Raw genomic sequence first — 11,050 nt, 5'->3', positions numbered from 1 at the left:
CCTTAGTGGTCCCTAATACTGTATCTGAAGTCTCTTTTATATAGACCTTAGTGGTCCCTAATACTGTATATGAAGTCTCTTTTATATAGACCTTAGTGGTCCCTAATACTGGATCTGAAGTCTCTTTTATATAGACCTTAGTGGTCCCTAATACTGTATCTGAAGTCTCTTTATATAGACCTTAGTGGTCCCTAATACTGGATCTGAAGTAGTAGTAGAGTGAGTATTTAGTAGTATATTAAGTAGTATATTACCATCAGAGTATTCTTCTTCTGTAGTACTGTACTGCAACACACGACTTTACACAACGAGTCTCTGCTGCCCTCTGCTGGTCGCTTCATGTAACAGCAGAGATGAGGATCTATACATGTTGAAATGTCCTTTAACCCTCGTGTTGTCTTCTCTCCGGGACACTCTCGTGTCCCTCGGGATTTATTCAGAGTTTTAAAAACAATTCTGAAATAAAATCTTTCTTCATAATCTATTAACAAATATTGTGTTCATCTCCCTTTCAACAGCTGAGACAACACACATGTTCAGGGAATGCATCTGTCTCTGGAGGACACGGACACAACATGAGAGGACATATCTGTCTCTGGAGGACACGGACACAACATGAGAGGACATATCGGTCTCTAGAGGACACGGAAACAAGATGAGAGGACATATCTGTCTCTGGAGGACACGGACACAACATGAGAGGACATATCGGTCTCTAGAGGACACGGAAACAAGATGAGAGGACATATCTGTCTCTGGAGGACACGGACACAACATGAGAGGACATATCGGTCTCTAGAGGACACGGAAACAAGATGAGAGGACATATCTGTCTCTGGAGGACACGGACACAACATGAGAGGACATATCGGTCTCTAGAGGACACGGAAACAAGATGAGAGGACATATCGGTCTCTAGAGGACACGGACACAACATGAGAGGACATATCGGTCTCTAGAGGACACAGAAACAAGATGAGAGGACATATCTGTCTCTGGAGGACACGGACACAACATGAGAGGACATATCGGTCTCCAGAGGACACGGAAACAAGATGAGAGGACATATCGGTCTCTAGAGGACACAGAAACAAGATGAGAGGACATATCTGTCTCTGGAGGACACGGACACAACATGAGAGGACATGTCTGTCTCTAGAGGACACGGAAACAAGATGAGAGGACATATCTGTCTCTGGAGGACACGGACACAACATGAGAGGACATATCGGTCTCTAGAGGACACGGAAACAAGATGAGAGGACATATCTGTCTCTGGAGGACACGGACACAACATGAGAGGACATATCGGTCTCTAGAGGACACGGAAACAAGATGAGAGGACATATCTGTCTCTGGAGGACACGGACACAACATGAGAGGACATATCGGTCTCTAGAGGACACGGAAACAAGATGAGAGGACATATCTGTCTCTGGAGGACACTGACACAACATGAGAGGACATGTCTGTCTCTAGAGGACACGGAAACAAGATGAGAGGACATATCTGTCTCTGGAGGACACGGGCACAACATGAGAGGACATATCGGTCTCTAGAGGACACGGAAACAAGATGAGAGGACATATCTGTCTCTGGAGGACACAGACACAACATGAGAGGACATATCTGTCTCTAGAGGACACGGAAACAAGATGAGAGGACATTTCTGTCTCTGGAGGACACGGACACAACATGAGAGGACATATCGGTCTCTAGAGGACACGGAAACAAGATGAGAGGACATATCTGTCTCTGGAGGACACGGACACAACATGAGAGGACATATCGGTCTCTAGAGGACACAGAAACAAGATGAGAGGACATATCAGTCTCTAGAGGACACGGAAACAAGATGAGAGGACATATCTGTCTCTGGAGGACACTGACACAACATGAGAGGACATGTCTGTCTCTAGAGGACACGGAAACAAGATGAGAGGACATATCTGTCTCTGGAGGACACGGACACAACATGAGAGGACATATCGGTCTCTAGAGGACACGGAAACAAGATGAGAGGACATATCTGTCTCTGGAGGACACGGACACAACATGAGAGGACATATCTGTCTCTAGAGGACACGGACACAACATGAGAGGACATATCTGTCTCTGGAGGACACGGAAACAACATGAGAGGACATATCGGTCTCTAGAGGACACGGACACAACATAAGAGGACATATCTGTCTCTAGAGGACACGGAAACAACATAAGAGGACATATTGGTCTCTATAGGACACAGAAACAACATAAGAGGACATATCGTTCTCTATAGGACACGGAATCAACATAAGAGGACATATCGGTCTCTATAGGACACAGAAACAACATGAGAGGACATATCTGTCTCTAGAGGACACGGAAACAACATGAGAGGACATATCTGTCTCTATAGGACACGGAAACAACATGAGAGGACATATCTGTCTCTAGAGGACACGGAAACAACATGAGAGGACATATCTGTCTCTAGAGGACACAGGAAACAACATAAGAGGACATATCGGTCTCTATAGGACACGGAAACAACATAAGAGGACATATCTGTCTCTATAGGACACAGAAACAACATACGAGGACATATCAGTCTCTATAGGACACAGAAACAACATGAGAGGACATATCGGTCTCTATTGGACACGGAAAAAACATAAGAGGACACATCAGTCTCTATAGGACACAGAAACAACATGAGAGGACATATCGGTCTCTATAGGACACGGAAAAAACATAAGAGGACACATCAGTCTCTATAGGACACAGAAACAACATAAGAGGACATATCAGTCTCTATAGGACACAGAAACAACATGAGAGGACATATCGGTCTCTATAGGACACGGAAAAAACATAAGAGGACACATCAGTCTCTATAGGACACGGAAACAACATGAGAGGACATATCGGTCTCTAGAGGACACGGAAACAAGATGAGAGGACACATCTGTCTCTATAGGACACAGACACAACATGAGAGGACATATCGGTCTCTAGAGGACACGGAAACAAGATGAGAGGACACATCTGTCTCTATAGGACACAGACACAACATGAGAGGACATATCGGTCTCTATAGGACACGGAATCAACATGAGAGGACACATCAGTCTCTATAGGACACAGAAACAACATGGGGTCATGTCCAGAATGTGTTCTGAGTCAGGAAGACATGTTTATCTCAGAAAATAAGGACAGGACGAGGATAGAAGATAAAATGTGAAGTGGGTCAATTTGACCCGGATACCAGACAAGGGTTCATCTCATTAGACCGTCAGGTGGCGCCATCTAGTGGACAGATAGCAGGACTACATCCTGTGACTGGGCGTGTTCCACAGGTTAGACGGATCCACCGGTGAGACCAGTCCTGACTCGGTCCTGACTCCCCTTGGATCCACAGGTGAGACCGGTCCTGACTCGGTCCCGACTTCCCTCAGATCCCGGTCCTGACTCCGGTGTAAGACGCTGTGACGGAGTCCTGAAACCACATGCCCACCGACCCCAGGTCCGCCGGGGCAGAATGAGCAGCTCCGTCTCTCCGGACGTGTCCTCGACACAGGACGGGGGACAGGGTCTCTGAGTCGGCCTGGAGGGAGCCCAGCAGGTGAGAACACAACCAGAGTAAGGGGACCAGATTTATCAGACAACACCCGGGGACATGTTCAGCTCAGAGGTGTTTATATAAACCTCCAAAACACGTCGTGGTTTTATTTTGGTAAAACTTAAAGACGGGGACACTAGACCCCCCTTCGGTGGACTTAGAGAGACATTCACAGACTCCAACTTCCGGGATCAAGGACTGGGTTGCGTGTGTGAGACTGGCCATCGGGGGGGCGTGAGACAGGGACCGTCTACAGAGTTAACACCGCAAACAGAAACCACAACAATATTACAATATTAAAATTTTAAAATATTCATTTAGTGATTAAATAAGGTAGATGATACTTCATTCATCCCAGTGGGGGAATTCCTTTATTAAAGCAGCATTATCTATAAAATATAAAGCAATAATAATGATAACAGCAACAAACAAACAGCAGCAATGAGCAGGCGGTAGAGTGAAGTACAGTAAAGTGGTTTTATAAAGTAAAGTGCGGTTGCCATGGTACAGGAAACAACATTGCAGTGTAAGTAAGTGACGTTGAAATTAAATTGAATATGTAATTAAAGTCATAATGCAAAAGCAGGTAAACCATAATATAAGTTAGAATATAAGTTAGAATATAAGTTAGAATATAAGTTATTGTCACCTGTGACCATAAATAATATTGTGTAGTTCCTCCAAACTTACCTCAGGTATCACCTGTCTTACCTGTCTTACCTGTGGGGGGTCCTAGGCTCTGGATCCTGTCTTACCTGTCTTACCTGTGGGGGGTCCTAGGCTCTGGATCCTGTCTTACCTGTCTTACCTGTGGGGGGTCCTAGGCTCTGGATCCTGTCTTACCTGTCTTACCTGTTGGGGGTCCTAGGCTCTGGATCCTGTCTTACCTGTCTTACCTGTTGGGGGTCCTAGGCTCTGGATCCTGTCTTACCTGTCTTACCTGTTGGGGGTCCTAGGCTCTGGATCCTGTCTTACCTGTCTTACCTGTGGGGGGTCCTAGGCTCTGGATCCTGTCTTACCTGTCTTACCTGTTGGGGGTCCTAGGCTCTGGATCCTGTCTTACCTGTCTTACCTGGGGGGGTCCTAGGCTCTGGATCCTGTCTTACCTGTCTTACCTGTTGGGGGTCCTAGGCTTCTGCCCTGGATCCTGTCTTACCTGTCTTACTGTGGGGGGTCCTAGGCTCTGGATCCTGTCTTACCTGTCTTACCTGTGGGGGTCCTAGGCTCTGGATCCTGTCTTACCTGTCTTACCTGTGGGGGGTCCTAGGCTCTGGATCCTGTCTTACCTGTCTTACCTGTTGGGGGTCCTAGGCTCTGGATCCTGTCTTACCTGTGGGGGGTCCTAGGCTCTGGATCCTGTCTTACCTGTCTTACCTGTTGGGGGTCCTAGGCTCTGGATCCTGTCTTACCTGTCTTACCTGTTGGGGTCCTAGGCTCTGGATCCTGTCTTACCTGTCTTACCTGTTGGGGGTCCTAGGCTCTGGATCCTGTCTTACCTGTCTTACCTGTTGGGGGTCCTAGGCTCTGGATCCTGTCTTACCTGTTTAACCTGTGGGGGGGGGCCTAGGCTCTGGATCTGTCTTACCTGTCTTACCTGTTGGGGGGGTCCTAGGCTCTGGATCCTGTCTTACCTGTCTTACCTGTGGGGGGTCCTAGGCTCTGGATCCTGTCTTACCTGTTTTACCTGTGGGGGGGTCCTAGGCTCTGGATCCTGTCTTACCTGTCTTACCTGTTGGGGGGTCCTAGGCTCTGGATCCTGTCTTACCTGGTGGGGGGTCCTAGTCCTCTATTCAGAACTTTAAATCTCTTTTAATAACTCCTTTTTTTGGCTGTAACAGAAGCTGAGCTGCGACATTTTATATTATGATTTGAGTAAAGTTTTGTCTGTGTTTTTATGTTTTAAGTTTTTTCTCTTGTCTATTTTTATTGTTTTGGTATATTCTGATCTAGAAGGTTCTCCTGATTATTATTGTGTTTTATCTTATGATGTTATCTATGTTTGTGCAGCACTTATGGGCAGTAGGGCTGTGAATGTGCTATAAAAATCACTTGACCTTGACCTTGTCTAATAGGTGTAGTTGTACTACAGCACGGTTTTTCCAAAAATAGCATATTTATAAGTTCGGTGAATTTGTTTTTTCCAACATCATGTGACCCTCTGAGGACAGAAGACACGCTACACTGCTACTCATTAACAATATTACACAATGTCATTTCACACGTTTATTTACTATTTAATTCGGATATCGAGCAACTTCTGTGAACCCGAGACTTCATTTCAAACGTGAAAACAACTGAGTGTAGATCTGTTTTTCACGAGAGGTTTTAGAAATATTTCCACTTCAGGACCAGATCATCTCTTCATACATCGCTCTGGAACATTTTGGGTGTCTCTACACAGGAAGCTGAGTTTATGAGATATGAAACACACGGGGAGAGTTATATGCAAAAAGACCTTAAAAGGAGAATTTAGATAGATGTTTTTAGATCTCTTAAAATGCCCCCAGACCTCAGAGGGTTAATAGGTGTCATAGAAATGTTGATTCAGGTCTCTTAAAGGGCCAGGCACACAGAAGGCCCCCTGCTGGTTCTAAAGCAGGTTTTTAATAGGTGTCTAGCCCTGGTTATTCTTTAAAACCACCTGCTGTGGGTAGGACCAGCAGCAGATTGTAGTCTGAGACCACGTCATCAGTGGGACATGCAGGGAATGTGAGAACCGGTCGGACCGCTTGCATCAGGTCTACGTTCATCCCAAACACAGCAGCCATTGTGACACTTTCACCCACATTTGGTGTGACTGGAAGCAGGCCAGGACTGGGTTAAAAATCATCGCTGGGTTTCTGAGACCAAGACCAGCCCACAACAATCAGCTGGACACCCCCTCCCCCCCTCCTCACCCTCCCCTTTACTTCAGTTGATTTTATGAAAGGGAACAGTGCAAATTAACAAAACACATGATTTCCCATGGGTTAAAACAGGGACCTCACAGCTGACAGCAGCAGGGAGAGAAGCAGATTCAAAGCAGGGTTGGGACGCTGTGATTGGCCCTTAGTCCGTGGCCGATTCTGATTGGTTTACACAGGAAGGTGAATGCCTCCAACAGCTGATCTGATTCAGGAAGCGAGCCGTGATGAAGTGTTAGGTCTTCCTGAAAGAACTTTTCAATGCGTAGGGTAGCACCAGGTTAGGTAGAGATCGTGGGGGGGGGTTAAAATATGTGCTTTTAATTGAACCCTGGTCACCTGGGTTAAAGTCCTGTTTTGTTTCACCCTTCCCCCACCCCCCCCACCTGCCTCCCGTATGCAGATTTTCAGTCTCAAAGCTACATTGTGTTGTCTCCCATCAAGCGTTGAGATCATGTTTCGCAATCAACTCTGTCACACCCCTCCGTTGAAATCACAGCTACGGTCGACTTCAGGCTTCAAAGCGAAAGAGTACAAATGGCCGAGGCCGTCTACCAGCCGTGGTTGTTGGAGTATCAGAGAGTGGGGGGGGGGGGGGGGATAGGAGAGAGAAAGATAAAGAGGCTGCAGCGGTCCGGAGGGTAATAACTAGTTGGGATTGGAGCAGCTCCAATGTTCTTCTCTCCTTTCTGATGACGTTGGTCTGTCGCTCTTTTCAATCTCGGTTTTCTGTTTCTGGGCGAAGGAGAAGAAGAAGAAGACTCCTGTTCCTGAAATTGGGATTTTGAATCCATGTGGTCCTCATTACACACACAGTATTTCGTTCTTATATACATACATACATCTATACATGCATACATACATACATCTATACATGCATCCATACATGCATCTATACATGCATACATACATACATCTATACATGCATCCATACATGCATCTATACATGCATCTATACATGCATCTAGTTTAGTTCATGTTCATTGTCCCCATAGGGAAATTAGGTTGCAGATCACATCACATGGTATCAACATTAACACAGATAAGGCAAGAGGAAAAAAACAAAACTATGTACACCACCACTCGTACCATAAACCAGAATAATATGAAGGGGGGGGGGGGGGTAGAGTTCCAGACCAGCTGGGAGAAAGAAGAGAATAAAATAGATACCAAATATATATATCATTGGACGGGACCTTCATTATTAAGGAGTTTAATGGCCTGTGGACAAAGGAGAGCTTGGATCTGTTTTTTTTAAACAAAGGAGCACAGTATCGTCGTCCTGAGGGGGGGGGGGGGGGGGGGGTTCTGGTTGCCACAATGCTATTTGCCTTTCTCCGTATCCTGTTTTTGTATAAACTTTCCATACTTGGAAATGGAATACCCGAAAGTTTGCTGGAAGTTATTATTATTTTTCTAATGTACTTTTTTTTGCTTCAGTGGCGTTGCCATGCCAACAGATGATACCAAAGGAAAGAACACTTTCAATGAAAGCACAGTAGAACATCTGAAGTACGTTGCTGTTAAAGGCAACATTAAAGGACAAAGGTTCCTAAGAAGAATTCTTGTTGGGACTTAGTATTTAATCTGTCAGACCAACTGTCCCATTAAGTTGTGGTCAAGCACCATGCCAAGGTATTTATACTCTGTGACTGTTTCTAAAGGAATTCCATTTATACAGGTGGGTTAAGGGACTGTGCTTTCCTAAAATCAATTAGCATCTCCTTTGTTTTAGAGGTATATCTATACATCCATACATGCATCCATACATGCATCTATACATGCATCTATACATCATACATGCATCTATAAATGCATCCATACATCCATACATACATCCATGCATGCATCAATACATGCATCTATACATAGATCTATACATACATCTATACATGCATCTATAACACCTATACATCCATATATGCATATATACATACATATATACATGCATCTATACATAAATCTATACATACATATACATACATCTATACATGCATCTCATCTATACACATCATACATGCATCTATACATGCATCTGTACATACATCTATACATACATACATCTATACATCATCTATACATGCATCTAATATCTATACATACATCCATACATACATCTATACATCCATCCATACATGCATCTATCATACATCTATACATGCATCATACATGCATATACATACATCTATACATGCAATATACATCCATACATGCATCTATACATGCATCCTACATCCATACATACATGCATCTATACATACATCTAGACATGCATCTATACATACATCTATACATGCATCCATACATGCATCTATACATGCATCTATACATCCATACATACATCCATACATACATCTATACATCATACATCCATACATCCATACATACATGCATCTATACATACATCTATACATGCATCCATACATCCATACATGCATCTATACATACATCTATACATCATCTATCATACATAGCCATGCATCTATACACATACATGCATCCATACATGCATCCATACATGCATCTATACATGCATCTATACATCCATCTATACATCCATCCATACATTGCATCCATACATGCATCTATACATACATCTATACATGCATCTATACATCCATACATGCATCTATACATGCATCTATACATCCATACATGCATCTATACTGCATCTATACATCCATACATACATCTATACATGCATCGATACACCATACATGCATCATACATGCATCTATAACCATACATCTATACATGCATCTATACATGCATTATACATACATCTATACATACATCTATACATCCATTGCATCTATACATACATCTATACATGGATATTATATCTCCATACATGCATCTATACATACATCTATACATGCATCTATACATACATCTATACATGCATATATACATACATCTATACATGCATCTATACATACATCTATACAGCATCTATACATCCATACATGCATCTATACATACATCTATTATACATACATCTATACATGCATATATACATACATCTATACATGCATCCATACATACATCTATACATGCACTATACATACATCTATACATGCATCTATACATACATCTATACATGCATATATACATCCATACATGCATCTATACATGCATCCATACATACATCTAGCCATGCATATAACATCCATACATGCATCCATACATGCATCCATACATGCATTTATACGTCCATACATACATCCATACATACATCTATACATGCATCTAGACATACATACATGCATCTATACATACATCTATACATTCATCCATCCATACATACATGCATCTATTCATGCATCTATACATTCATCAATCCATTCACCATACATCTATATATGCATCTATACATGCATCTATACATACATCTATACATACATCTATACATGCATCTATACATACATCTATACATGCATCTATACAGCATCCATACATACATACATGCATCTATACATGCATCTATACATACATACATGCATCTATATATGCATCTATACATGCATCCATACATACATTATACATACATCTATACATGCATCTATAGATGCATCCATACATGCATCTATTCATGCATACTTGTATACTTTATTCATCCAAAAAAAATTCCAGCTTGTTGTGGTGACAGAAAGTCTCTCTCCCGGGAGACGAGGACTCTGCGATGAGTCAGGCTGAGGACCAGGATGAGGGGGTCCCTCTGTGGGGGGGACAGGACGACCAGACCAGAGCAAGAAGTGAGTACCTCCAGTAGTCAGATTACTCCGCCAGCACTACTACAACTCAAAGCTCATGTAACAGAGAGTGTGTTGTATCAGGGTGCTGCAGCAGAGACCAGACCCTCCTGAACCCAGCTGCGTCTCCATGAAGACTACCCGGTCCATGACTCCGCCACCTATTTTAAGAGACGGGATTGTGAGACAGAGTAAGTCAACAGAGACAGTCACGTAGAGTTGACATGTCCAAATCTCAAACTGCTGCTTTTACTTTTCCTAAACTATCCTCAACCTCAGTATTTTAGGGATCCAGCAGCAGGGACCAGACCCTCCTGGACCCAGCTGTGTGTCCTGTAAGACTGACTGGTCTATGGATCGTCCTATTGACCTCAAAAAAGGACAACCTGCAGGTGGAAGGTAAGAATTTAAAATGTGGGGGTACACGGACATAATCCATCACTTTACTGGGATCTAGACCGATATGACCAAGCGCCACTTTGCTTGTTTGAAAGCTATGAAGTCTCTCTCTCATGAGGGGGAGGGGGGGGGATTCTCTGGGCGGGCAAAGCAGAGAAACGGGAGCTAACCTTGCCCTTTATGACGTCATAAGGAACAATAATCCAGATCGGCCCATCTGAGCTTTCATTTTCTCAAAGGCAGAGCAGAATACCCAGGGCGGTTTACACCTATCACCATTTCTAGCCACTAGGGGGCCATAGCAGGCTGGGGGGGGTCTCATATTAATGTTAAAACCTCATAAAGGGACATTTTCATGCCATGGGACTTTAAAGGAGCTAATGGGTTCACTT

At 43.5% G+C, this 11,050-nt stretch overlaps 1 long non-coding RNA gene across 1 annotated transcript; it reads left to right on the top strand.

The window, feature by feature from the left end:
* Window positions 1-3,354: 3,354 nt before the first annotated feature.
* Window positions 3,355-10,420, top strand: LOC116685532 (uncharacterized). The gene is made up of 3 exons (XR_004330973.1): window positions 3,355-3,607; window positions 10,141-10,262; window positions 10,344-10,420. It is a non-coding gene; the product is annotated as an uncharacterized LOC116685532 (long non-coding RNA).
* The last annotated feature ends 630 nt before the right edge of the window (window positions 10,421-11,050 follow it).

Source organism: Etheostoma spectabile, unplaced genomic scaffold, assembly GCF_008692095.1.
Source record: "Etheostoma spectabile isolate EspeVRDwgs_2016 unplaced genomic scaffold, UIUC_Espe_1.0 scaffold00569939, whole genome shotgun sequence".
NCBI classification, from domain to species: domain Eukaryota; kingdom Metazoa; phylum Chordata; class Actinopteri; order Perciformes; family Percidae; genus Etheostoma; species Etheostoma spectabile.
Note: the sequence above shows the minus strand (reverse complement) of the source record. Positions and strands in the feature narration are given on the sequence as shown.